General features: G+C 43.8%; 1 pseudogene; it reads right to left on the bottom strand.

Annotated features, from left to right (window-relative positions):
* LOC128101008 (BPI fold-containing family A member 2-like) overlaps nt 1-10,658 on the bottom strand; it is a 91,569-nt pseudogene extending 80,911 nt beyond the window's left edge.
* Nucleotides 10,659-13,726: the final 3,068 nt, after the last annotated feature.

Genomic DNA, 13,726 nt, shown 5'->3' with positions numbered 1-13,726 from the left:
AGTCATAGAAGTCAGAGGGATCCTGAGACCTTGGCAGGGGCCAATGCCCCCTGTGCTGTGGAGGAGGTGGAGATCATAGCTGCAGGTCTCTGGCCTGTGACCCTGGATCCTTCAGTGTCAGCCAGGCTCTGCCCAGCCCTTGCTATCTGATGCTGGAATGTTCCCACCATCACTCCTTGCCTCAGCCTCCCATCTGTAAAAATAGCAGCTCCCACTGACTGGCAATTTTTACAAATGTTTGCTGCATCCTCTTTGGATCCCTCAGATAAAGGATCCCTTATCTACCTAAACATCCCTGCCCCGGTGGCCACACTTCCTACTGCACACAGGGGCTCCACTTACATGCTGCCATGATTTCAATGTGAAATGAGCAGCCAAGATTCATTTGTTTGAACTCCTGATCCCAGCCTGGTGGTGATGTGTGAGAAGACTAGAATCATTAGAAGATAGAGCCTGACTGAAGGAAGTGGATCACTGGGAGAGGACCCTGGGGTCTATAGCCTGTCCCTTTCTTCTGGTCACTCTCTGATTCTTGACTGTGGATGCAATGGGACCAGATGGCCTCCTACTCCTGCCCAAGATGCTTTCCTTGCCACCATAGAATATTTCCCCCTGGAACTGTAAGCCAGACTAACTTCTTCCTTATTTGGTTTCTAGGCAGGTATTTTGTTGCAACAATGAGCAAACTAAAAGTGGTGTCTGCAGGTCTATCTAGGCAGACATTCCGCTGTTGTGACATTGCCAACATCTTGGAGTGCTGTGGGATGGTCTGTATGTCAAATTACTTTGATTGGTCAGTAAATAAAACACTGATTGGCCAGTGGCTAGGCAGGAAGTATAGGTGGGACTAATAGAGAGGTGAAAAGAAAGAACAGGAAAGTGGAAGGAGACACTGCCAGCCGCCACCATGACTAGCAGCATGTGAAGACGCTGGTAAGCCACGAGCCATGTGGCAAGGTATAGATTTATAGAAATGGATTAATTTAAGCTATAAGAATAGTTAGCAAGAAGCCTGCCATGGCCATACAGTTTTTAAGCAATATAAGTCTCTGTGTTTACTTGGTTGGGTCTGAGTGGCTGTGGGACTGGCAGGTGACAGAGATTTGTCCTGACTGTGGGCCAGGCAGGAAAACTCTACTACAAATAGCGCCCAATGTGTTGGCAAGAGTTTCCACCTAAAACCTGAGTAAAAGGATTCTAAAACAGAGCTAAAAACAGTTCCTAGTTGTCTATTTCAAGCTAGCAGCAGCCTGCAAGCTTGAGCTGCTATGGTGGGATCCTGGCATTTGCGCTGGACCTGCAGTATAGTGGGAATGAGGCCTCTGCAAGTGGCACATTAAGGTGCGTGGTAGATTTAGCCTTTGCTAGTACAAAACAAAAAAGGAGGTTTCTGGGCTACACTCTGCTTTGATAGAAGCATAGACCCACTATTTCTGAGAGCTGATGGCTCCCAGAGCTGGCAGAAAACATACCACCGCCATGTTGGGAAGCTGAAGTGGGTGGAGCCAGCAGCCACAGTGCCGTTTCAGGCTTAGAAGACTGCAGTTTAAAGCAATAGGCTCAAGGTAATATAAAAAATAAGCCATGTAAAGATGGCTACCACACAGAGAATCTGGATTATGTTCTCTTTGATATTTGTAACTGAAGAAAACCATTTGATTGCAAAAGCTGTTGAGTTATGCCAAAATGTATATTTTAAAGGTACCTTGACTTCAAAATTTGGATGTAAGGATGTGTGGCTTTGAAAAGGAGGCTCTGCTTTTGTTTCCACAGAAAGCCAGAGGCTATGGATTTGTTCCAGATTAAGATACATCAGGTTTGACCAGCCAAGACCCCCTGAAAGGTCTCCAATGACACCATAGCCCAGATGATCCAACATCCAGAATGGTTTCAAGGCAACTGGCTCAGACAATACACCCTCACGGACTACTCCATAACCCTAAAATTTTCTTTGTATCCCCATAAGATACAGTGCCCCCCTCCAGCAGGAAGTAGTAAGAGAAGCTACGCCCAAATTCCCAAATATACCAAGGTGGCTTTGGAGATGTGTAAAGGTTAAAACCTTCCTTTTTAAGAAAAGAAAAGGGAAAGTGCTGTGGGATGGTCTGTATGTCAAATTACTCTGATTGGTCAGTAAATAAAACACTGATTGGCCAGTGGCTAGGCAGGAAGTATAGGCGGGACTAATAGAGAGGAGAAAAGAACAGGAAGGCGGAGGGAGACACTGCCAGCCACCACCATGACTAGCAGCATGTGAAGACGCTGGTAAGCCACGAGCCACGTGGCAAGGTATAGATTTATAGAAATGGATTAATTTAAGCTATAAAAATAGTTAGCAAGAAGCCTGCCATGGCCATACAGTTTGTAAGCAATATAAGTCTCTGTGTTTACTTGGTTGGGTCTGAGCAGCTGTGGGACTAGTGGGTGTCAGAGATTTGTCCTGACTGTGGACCAGGCAGGAAAACTCTAGCTACATTGGAGCCTCAAGTATAACTTAGACTTCACCTTCCAGCCTGGTGACCAGTCCACACAGAAATCCACACACTTACTTCACTAAATTACATGTTTTTCATATGTTTATGCTCTGGTTTTTGCTCTGGAATGTCACCATACAGTTAACAAAAAGAAGTAGGTCACAACCATGTTATAGCCTGAGTGGTGTTCTGTATTGAAATTTCCTCTGAGAAATAAGTTATTCCACTAATTTAAAATTTGGCCTCATTCAGATTTTCAGTACATGGGCCAAGCACAGTCAGATTCTTTCCCTAATGTAGCATGAATGACTTCTAGCTCATTTGTCCATTGGTTGGTTCTTATCCCCTCTGAAACTCTGAACGTTCAGGTTTTCCTGTCTGCTTTTGTGTAAGCATTTGGATTTTTACAACTCCCATCTGTACAGTGTATTAAACTATTCTTAAAGTTCTGTGGCATTTCTCTATCCCACAGGTTTAGATTCTTCTATACATCTCTTACAAATCTGCTCCAAAGGCACAAAGACATGGTCAAACATCCCAGAGAAATGGACCTCACTCTGGTATTTATTCTCTGCATCAAGTGTTTTCTTGTCACTGTGATCAAAGACTTAACAGAAAGAACTTAACGCAGAAAGGGTTTGTTTTGGTTCCAGTTCAGAGATGTAAGCCTGTCATGGTGGGGAGGACATGGCATCTGGTGGGGCACAGTCTGTGGTGGTGCCAGCATTTAGCATGCCTCGGTCATATCTTGACAAATCAGATAGCATTAAGTGGACCCAGAGAGGCATAGTACTGTGAAGACTGGCCCCCAGCAACCTTCACCTGCTAGGTCATCTGCTCTCAATGGTTCCACAGTCTCCAACACAGTTTTACCAGGAGACAGCTCGGTGTTCAAACATTTGACCCATGGAGAGCATTGCAGATTCAAACTATAGGAAACCTGTCAAGACACCAAGCACTGCACCAACAGTTACTGTCCCTGAGTTGTAAGCTTATCCAGACAGGGTCTTTGTGGGAGAGGTGGAATGTCCACAAATCTTGCCCCAAGAAAACTTTCCCATCCCTTTCATAGCACATAGGGGAAGTGATAAAACCCAGTTCAGGAAGATACAGACCTCCACACTATTTAAACAAGGAAGAGGATAAGACTTCTTTTATTTTGGCTAGTGACTAGAAGTGAGCTCATGCCTGGGATCTCCTGGTGCTGAAGCTCAGGGATAGCATTTTAAAGGAAAAACCACAATTACATAAATTGTAAATAAGGGTCAGTGTAATCCTGGCTCTGGCCCTTGCTTGCTACATGGCCTGGATGAATCACTTTGCTTCTGTGAACCTTTGTTTCTTCCTCATGGCATATGGATGTGGTGAAGTATTAAGACCTCTTCAGTTGCAGCCTCCCTGATAGAAGTGTAATCAGGAACCCTGTGTGTCAGGAGGATGCCTGACCTCCCCAGGGAAACTAATATCCCTGTAGTCTGGATGTGATGTCCAGGAACTGATTAGCAGTGGGAGGGCTAAATGAGGCTGGAGAGTAAAAGAGATTGAGATTCCCCTCAGGAAGAGACAGGCAGGAAAGGCCATGGCCACATGAGCTTGTCTGTCTGTGCTCCTGGGTCTCATTAGATAGGGTGGACCACATTCTGCACCAATATTCACAATCAGAATGAACCAGCCACTCAGTTGCAGTGTCATACACACACACACACACACACACACACACACACACACACACACACACACACACCCTGCCAATAATTCCTAATGCAAGGACTGAAGAAAATCACATACCAGGGTACAATTAGGATTTTAATGCTGGGATGTTGATAACAGGAGAAGAAACCACTGAGAGAAGAAGAGAGTCAGGGAGAGTCCGTCAGTTAGGCACAGACAGACCTTGTGTGGACAATGGTAGCACTTTCTACAGAGAAATGCCACCGGGAGTCAGATGAAGCCATTAGGATTAACCTGGAATGAGAACACAGGGTATCAGGACATTGGCTGTCACAGCAGCAGTAGGAGCTGGCTTTCACTGCCTATTGAGTAGATCCACAGAAACCTGGCATCACTATATCCACTGGTTCATGAAGTGCCAGCATGGATTAGGCTGTGGAAGGAGAGAGACAGCTGAGATTTGTGGTCTTGTTCTCCCACCTCACCATGACCCTTCTCATTTCTTCCTTGGGAGCAATGATAGATGGGAAAAGGTTGAGTAGATGTGATGCCCACAAGGCCCAGATCTGTATGCGGGACAAGGACAAGTGTCTGTGCTCAAAGTTAGGACTCAGACAAAAACTACCAGGATATTCATTTAGTAACAAAGACACTAGCTGAGTTGGCAATAGATCCAGGCCCACGGTTCAGGGTGTACTCAAACTCAGAGCTCATCCCAGAGTCAAGTCAGGTCTCAAATTCTCTTGTTTTGTGACAGAAGCAAAACAACACTGGCCCTGGCTTCCTGACGGGCTGCTGTGCACCAGCCCCAAAGTCTACCTGTGGGGTTTGATGAGAACTGCCACCATAGGCTCATGTGCTTAAATATTTGGTCCCTAGTTAGACAAACTGTTTGGGAAGATTAGGAGATGTGCCCTTGTTGGAGGAGGGATGTCACCAGGGATAGGTATTAAGATTTCAAAGGCCATGCCTTTCTTAGTTTTCTAAGCCTGGTGATTGTGTCTCAATACATGAGCTCTCAGCTACTACTCCAGTGCCACGCCTGCCTACCAACTGTCATGCTCCTCACCATGATGTCCATGGATTCTACCCCTCTTGAGTTGTGGATCCCAAAAAATTCCTTTCTTTTATAATTTCTCTTGATCATGTTGTTCTGTCACAGCAATAGAAAAGTAACTAGAACACTATACAAGCAGGGTGTCATGACATTCCTCCTTCTGCTTCTTCCCTTCAGGTGAAGACTGGTAACTGTCCTGTTGGTAGATTAGCTGAAGGAACCAAGATCAAAACCTCAGTATTTGCCATGGGAAATTGAACAGAAGCCTACTGAACTCATTACCTCCCTCTTGTTCATTGCTTTGTCACTATGACCTCAAGTATGCCACTGTTCACCTGAAAGTGGGTATTGACAGTGCCCTGAAAATGAGTAGTGACTGTGCAGACTCTCTTGAGGACCCAATGAGGTAGTGCATGCAAGAGATACAAAGACTGTGTAAAGGGACATAACCACAGAAGGGCCAACTCCAAGGCCTGACACCGTGGGTGCCTGATTCCTGTTGCCCCAGCAACAGTCATGAGGAGCATAAACCTCAAAGGAGGCTCCAATGAGGGGAAGAGAAGCCAACAGCCCAACTTGGTCAGGATTCAAGGTCCCTGCCTTGGGAACTCCCACAGCTGTCTTGGCCCATGGAAAGCACTCCAGTCCCCAAGCTGTGACTTACAAAGGATGTCTTGAGTAAGATTGACATTCAGGTTGTTGAAGAGGAACTGGAGCACAGGACATATGTGAGAGCCAGATAGAAATGGAGAGAAAGAAGAGGGGGAGAGATAGAAAACAGATGAGACTTTGCCTGCAACACAATGACCATCCTCCCCTGAGAGAGGGATTTATTTCTAGGACCTGAGAACAGTTAACCTTAGCAACCTGTAACTATGGAATGTAGCAGCATGAACCAGATCTGTCCCAGGATGCTAAGAACTAGCATCCAGAACCTTAACACACCAAACTCCTTAAATCTTGAACTCTTGAACCCTGGAATTTCAAGATTTGGGGAGCCCAGTCAAACTTCCCTGCAGAATCCCATTCACGGGTGCTTAAACACAGTTGTTTAAATGAAAGTGTGTTGATTACAAGGAAACATTAGCTAAAGTGTACAGGTGGAGCACGGATGTGGTAAACAGCTCAAGGCATCATTTGTGATTTCTGCCTCCTCTCCTCTCTCTGCAGTCCAGCTACTGAGGGGGGAAGGAGGTGCCCACAGACTTCCCAAAGACAAATCTGGACCTCACAGGAGACAGTGTCCTGAGCACACAGTCACACCAGCAGATACCTCTGTGATCCCCACCAGGCCTGGCTCTGGGTGCAAAGAGCTGGGGACTTACTTGGTTTTGCAGCAGGCTTGTTATTTGTAAGGAGACAAGATACACTATCCAGCATTCAGTTGACAAGGCTGTTTAGTCTGGAAAAGAAGGGACATGCAAAGCTTGGTCAAGAGTTCAGCATAGCTGAGAGAGTCCTCCGGAGGTCAGGCGACCCACAACTCTGCTCTGTGGACTCATTTCAGCTTGTGGCCCAGTGGCCTCTATCAGGATGGACCACCACTGAGCATGTGAGCATCTCACTCCTAATAGCTACCTCCTCAGCGTCTGAGTGCTCATTCCAGCCCTGACACAGCATCCTTCACTCAGCCTCTAGTTACAGAGCACCAAGCTCAGCTTTGGGCACTGGGCAAAAAACAACCAGCCTTTCACCTCCTTCATAACCAAGTCTCACTGAGGTGGCCCCCTCCCCTTCAACTCTCATCCAGTTGTTATCTCCTGAGGTTCCCATCCTGATTGTTCACTGAAGGGAGGATTTTCTCTTCTTGTGCCCTGCTAAGTATGGTGGTCAGTGTAGGGCTCCTCATTTTACTTAAATTTATGATGGACCAAATAGTCCTCTGCCTGCTTTTTCCTCATGACATGTTGCAGGAGACAGAGAGCCTACTCATTTTCACCAAATCCTTCTCTGGGGCTTACAACAATGCCTGCCTGGAAAATAGCAGATTTTTGACTAGAAGAATGAGTGAAGTGGGGCAATGAGATAGCCCAGTCGGCAAAGTATTTGCCTTGTAAGCATGAGGACCCGGGTTCCATCTCCAATAGCTATAACTTTAAAACCAGAAGGAAAAGCCAGTTGAGAGCAAATGCTTATAATCCAGAGTGGTGAAGACAGAGATAGGGAGCTTCCTCAGACAGCTTAGTACTTTGTGATCTCCAGCAACTGACACATGTGCATGTGTGCACACACAGAACACCGCATCTCCCAACACACAACATAAACAACGAACACCTCCAGCTAAATACACAGTGTCCCACCCAGTCTGGTGTTACCCACTATGACCCCACCACTCAGGAGACAGAAGGAGGTAGATCTCTGAGATTGAAGCTAACCAGAACTCTAAAGCAAGACCTTGTCTCAAAATACATATGCACACAATGACAACAGAGACATGTTGTACATTGTCTTATAAGAAAAGAGAAGGAATCTAGTAAAGGCCCTGAAAGATGAAAAGATGCATTGAGTTCAGGTAAGGTGTTTTGTGGTAGGAAAAAGCTTGTCTGAGGCACAGACCAAAAGCCAATATATCTAAAGTAGAGTGAGGACAGACCAGCATCATGAGAGTCTTCTTGGCCATGGATATTCAGACCCAGTGCAACAACATGAGTTTCCTGGCTCTGCTTGGCAGACTGTCGTCCTGTCTTTGATATCATATCAGGTCTTCGGTACAGGGAGCTTGGATGGACTCAAGACATGATTATCAAAGCTAGGAACAGAGGCCATCCCTCTGATTCTGACCAAGGCTTACAGGTGATGTTTCCTTCTCTAGACACTGGATGGCATTACCTCCTCCAACCCCTGTTTGAGCCAAACCTGCTTTATTAAATGCACAATAAAAGATGCAGAGTTTGAGGATCAATTGGAATCAGTGATGGAAAATGACAAGATTGGGATGTCAGGATCTCACTCTAGGAATTTTCCAGAGGGTAGAGATTACTTCAGGACAATCAGGTCCCATGCTAGCATCTAATTTACCAACTGCCTCCCAGTGGAGGTGGATGCAAGGTTAACATCTTCTAAGGCATGAGGCACATTGACCCAATTGAAAGGTACCATAGGTAAATGCATGATTATGGCAGGACATGTCCATCCTCCTGCCTCAGTAGTGGAAAGGAACAGTCCATAGAGCCAGTGTAGATATCATGTCTCTTGAGCACTTAGCGTGTTCCAGGCTCTCAGGTAAACATGTGTATTTTCTCATGTCTTCATCCCAGAAGCTGATTAGTACAGATCTCTACTGTTCTAATACACAGATGTGCAAACTGAGGCCTCAAAAGATGAAGCTGCAGAGTGACAGCACTGATAATTGTGACAGAGGTGATACTGTGTTTTCCACCATGCTTCTTCCCAGGTGTATGAACAGGATGAAAGTCAGAGGTACTAAAGCCTCCCTGAGAGCCCAGCTCTGCTGGGATGGATGAGGCTTACCTGCCCACTATGGAAGTGATGATACTGTCTGCATCACTTGAGCATTTCCCTACGGACAGCGTGGGAAGGCCGGTCTGGGCATTGGTTTCAATAGTGAGTGGAGTTATAAGGTCCAAGGAAATAGCAACACGGACCAGTAAGCCAGTGAGGGGCCTGCAGAAAACAAGAGTCACACCAGGCACAGGTCTAGAAGGCTTTGCAGGCTGCACTGGTTTTCATCTCTGTGGGTAGACACAGTTCAGGGTGTCTATGGGCAATGTTAACATCATAACAGTAATGTCAATGTGTTACATATACTCTACAAAATTTACCAGTTTAAACTAAACTTCTCTGGGCAATGTAACTCTATCACATGCAAGATTTTCACTTGGCATAAGACTAATAATAAAATTAATTGCTAATATTTTATAACACAAATTACCTGTGGGCATTAATTTAAAGTATTATATACCTGGTTTAATCCATCTAAGCATTATAATGTTGCTAAGAGATAAATCACACTCCTTTCTTTTTTAGCACTAAATCCTGGTCATAGAAAAGTAAAGTAACTATCACAGCTCATGGCTTCACAAGTGTATCGAATACAAACACCCCTTCCCCCTGTGTAGGTGATTGAGGCCAGAGACTCACACATACTGGGCAAGTGCTGTCCGTGAAGAATACGCCCAATCTCCAGGGATTCTTTTGCACAGGTTCTTGACTTGGTTGTTTTTCTGTGTCTCTCATTTTAAATTGAAAAACTTTAAAAATTGTATTTTACTTATCCAGGAAGCCTACCCCAAATCGATGAGTTCCAAGTACTGTGAGAGACTCTATCTCATAATTAATCTGGCATACACACCGCATTGAGGCAGTTTCATGATGTTGATCTCTGAACTACACAAACACTTGTGAGTGCACATAAAACTTTATACACACAAGTGCATACATGCAGCATGCACACAAAAGCATATTGTATACAACATTCATTTAATCAACATGGCATGTTTTCACTAGAATGTTTTAAAGATTGGGATTTAGACCTCTGAGGATCCCATCTTTTACAGATTAGGAAATTTGGGCTAGAGGCCAAAGAGTAGCTGGGAATTAAGTGCCTACTCAAATAGTCCATATTACACTCTGCCCCCTAAATCCAAGAAACACATACTCACAGAGGCACAGAGGCATCCAAAACCACGGGCAGCTTCAGGTCGATGCCATTGCCATTGGAAGACAGGCCAGCTTGCAGGTTCAGGAGGCTAAGTTTGTTGACTTGCAATCTGCACAAAATCCATAAGTTCCCTCTTGTCATTCATCCTTGAAGCATTTGCACCTCTCCTCATTACCCTCTTGTCCTCACTACATCCTCTTCAGAAACGTGAGCATCTGCAGTCTCAGGTGCAGTGGACTGAGCCAGGGAAACAATAGGCAGCAGAGACAGAACTTGAACCCAGGACTGTGTGACTCAAAGCTCCATGAAGCTACACTTGGGACTAAGCGGAGTGGATTCCAGGTTCCCATCCCTTGACAGGAACTTGTACTTTTACTCCCAGCTTTATTTGAAGAAGAACAGTGTCATTCTTAGAGAAACGCTCTAGGTACCAAGATACAAGTGGATATTAGGACAAATGGAACAGCTACCTTCATCCTGAAATTATAGACTGTGGGAACCCAGATGTGTGAACTGTCCAAAATGACCCTGTAGCCCTCCTCAGACTTACTCAAGCTCTAATGAACCTTCCCTCAGAACTCCTCAGCTCTCTAGGGGAAGACAAGGCTTATCCATCTGTCTTTAAAACTGAGTACTCAGGTAGTCCCTTTTCTGGGAGCAAAGAAGCACCAACTCACCCTAAACCTTCCTGAGATGAAAGGAGGTTTAATCTGTCAGGGTCCAGGGTGTTCAGTGCTTCTAGAAAATTGTTCTTGACTAACGACCAATCCGTGGTTTCCTGAAGTGACCCCACATCTAGATTCAGGTTCTGAAGGACATCTGTCAAAACAGTCATCAATCGGTGCCTGCACCACTAGGGAATGAGCTCCCATCCTCCTGGTCTCAGAGAAGTCAGTTTTTCTGCACTGCTTCATTCAGTCTCTGCCACAGCTCAGTGAGAAAGTATTGCCACCATATCCATCGTACAGAAGAGGAACCCGAGACTCCTAAGGTTAGGAAATGTGTCCATACAGCTGGGTCCATGCACTGTTTCCAGCATGACTTTATACTAATACAGGTTGAGCGTTTCTCAACAAAGCAATCGATCAATATGCCAAGCAATTGAAATTGATTGTGTATACCTGTTTTCAGTGATAATTTGAGGATCTGTCTCTCTTACTGAGATGATCACACAGGTTTGAAAAACTTAGTCAAGAAATTAAGATAATAAAGTAAGAAATGGAAAAATCTCAAACAAAGGAAAAAACAGAGGGAAACTATTGCTCCAGCTTGTGAACATCTAAAATGTGGGTCACAAAATTACAGCTTGGAATCAGTCCTAGGGAACAGTTATTGACATTAGAGCAGAAGTGTGGAGTGTCCTAACAGAAGATCTCAGAGAATAACCAGGGAATGAAATGAATAAATGGCATGTGCCAGATAGCGTCTGTGAAGTATTAAAAATGTAGGAGTAGAAAATACCTCTACTGTGAAACAAAACAATTACTAACTCAGGAACAAAGAAAAGGAAACAACAACAACCTCTTATTTTTAAAGGTGCCCTGGCTTAACATGATGCTTTAGAATTTTGATTGCGACTCGGTTGTGCCTGCTAATTTCTCCACCATTTGTAACCTGTTTCATTGCATTTGGGTGTAAAGCAGTCTGGCTTAGAATTGTGATATTGTATATGTTTTTGCTGTGGTTGTACAGTGGTGTTTCAGTTCATCCTCCAGCTTTGTCTGCTGAAATCATACACTTGTGAAGACTAGCATTTGTTTCTGTAGACTGCTTTCCTGTTCTGTATTAAGTATCTTTAAGTAATGTTGAACTATTTCACTTGTTCCTTTAAAGCTGTTTGTGATATATATGTATGGACATAATTTTTGGGAAAAAAAGCATTACAATATGAGTTAAGAGTGCTTGCTGCTCTTGCAGAGGACTAGAGCTCATTTCCCAGCACTCTTGTTGGACAGTTCATAACCATCTGTAACTCCAGGGAATCTGACACTCTCTTCTGGCTTCTGGGAACACACATAGACATATACACAGAGATACATATACATAAATGAAAATAAAGTATTAAAAACAATTTTAATCAAATTGATATAATTACAATACTGCAACTTGGCTCTGTGACAGACAGGATCTACCTGTTACAATGATACAGACAAGGCTAACTCAGCTATCATTGCTTAGATAACTCCATCTTGCCACACAACACCCTAGTAGCCTTGACTCTGACACCCTTTTCTTTCTGCTTTGGTTCCCAAGCTAGGGAATAGGAGGATGGCTCCTTTCTTCATATTTGAAAGTTGCCTAAATATTGAGAAGGTTTGAAGACAACATGTGCAGAGCTTTCCTGTTCCTGTAAGAACTGTTTGGCCATTAGCCCTTCTATAGTAGAGAAGAGAGGTGCCATTAAATAGACAGTGGGAAGTTAATAAACATCTAAGCCAGGTGGGTTGATGTCCCATTTCCAGCCAGTCAACACAGACCAATAAGAAAAGTCAAACAAATTAGAGAAACATATGCTAATAATTTTGACAGAACACTTTAGTTAAATTATGTGAACGAGTAGTAAAGACATGAAAACTGAGAGGAATGTTAGGAATCGAGAAATTCAAAGTGAAATGAGTCACATCCTCTCATCTCTGATAATGACAAACCAGTTAAAGGTGTCCAAGTTTGGGCTTGCCATGGAGCAGTGGGGTGAGCTTGGCAGGGGTCTCCGACAGACTGCTAGAGACAGTGGATAGGGAAATACTTGTCATCAGCCACCATAATTTCAAATGCAAACTTCTTAAAATTTTGAAATCTAACTTTGATGAATTTATCCTTTGTGTATATTGGCGAGACTCTATTAGGATATAATGTTATAGCAGCATTTGTTTCTAAAAAGATAAGTGAGTGAGAAAGGAATTGAATTGCTGCATATTTCTCTGTAAGCCACCTATAAAGGACAATACCACTCTCCGCCAGTAGCCTCTGCAATTACAGATTTAGTGATTAGTTTGTTCTTCCTTGGATCAGCCATCTAATATCACCTTTATTGAATCATTTCCAAGACAGAATTCAGAAAGTCCAAATTATTCAGGGCACTGCCAATATTACCTAAAAGTGATGCCGAAGTCCCAGTGAGCAGGCTGCACAAGACAAGGCTCCCAAGCTGGAACATCTTTGGTCCTGACACCTGGATGGTCATAGGAGGAAGAAGAGGAAACAAGAACCCACAGTGAACACCTGTCACTCTCACACTTGACCTTCCTACCTACAAGACAGATATGCTTCTGTTGTTCACAATAGGTAAGAAATGGAACCAGCAGAGATGCCCACCCTCAAGAGTGGATAAAGAAATTGGATCCAAGTGCGTAAGGGAATTTTATTCAGTGAAAAAAGAAAATTGAAATCATAAAATTTCAGGAAATGGATGGAAGTGAAAGTCATTATACTTAACAAAAATCAACCAGACCTGAAAGAAAAATTACCCAATTTTGTATATTGTAAAAATGAGTTTAAAATTTTTTTTGTGTGTATATATATATATATATATGAATATGTTGAATATGTGTCTATGAGATCATAAAACAAGAAGACCCTGAGCAGAGAAGAAGAAATATTAAGGGAAGAGAAGATGCAGAAAAAGAAAGCAAGGAATACATGTGACAGGAAAGTAAAAGGAAGGAGGCAGCCATTAGCAAGGTGGGGTGATGATGGGGAAGGACAGCAGGGGAGGGGAAGAGAGAGGAACTAAGTATGTAAGAAAAAGCCACAGCAAACCCACTACTTTGAATAGTGAATTTAAAAATAATAGACAGAACCACATACAATTATGACTGAGGAAAAACAGTCGACTTGTTCTAGAGATGAGCAAGAAGGATGGTGAAGAGAGAGAACCTCACGAGACACATCTAGGTGTGGAGG

This window comes from Peromyscus californicus, unplaced genomic scaffold, assembly GCF_007827085.1.
Source record: "Peromyscus californicus insignis strain IS unplaced genomic scaffold, ASM782708v3 Scaffold_7__1_contigs__length_154581171, whole genome shotgun sequence".
NCBI classification, from domain to species: domain Eukaryota; kingdom Metazoa; phylum Chordata; class Mammalia; order Rodentia; family Cricetidae; genus Peromyscus; species Peromyscus californicus.
The sequence above is the reverse complement of the archived record's forward strand: the minus strand, read 5'-3'. Positions and strand labels throughout refer to the sequence as shown.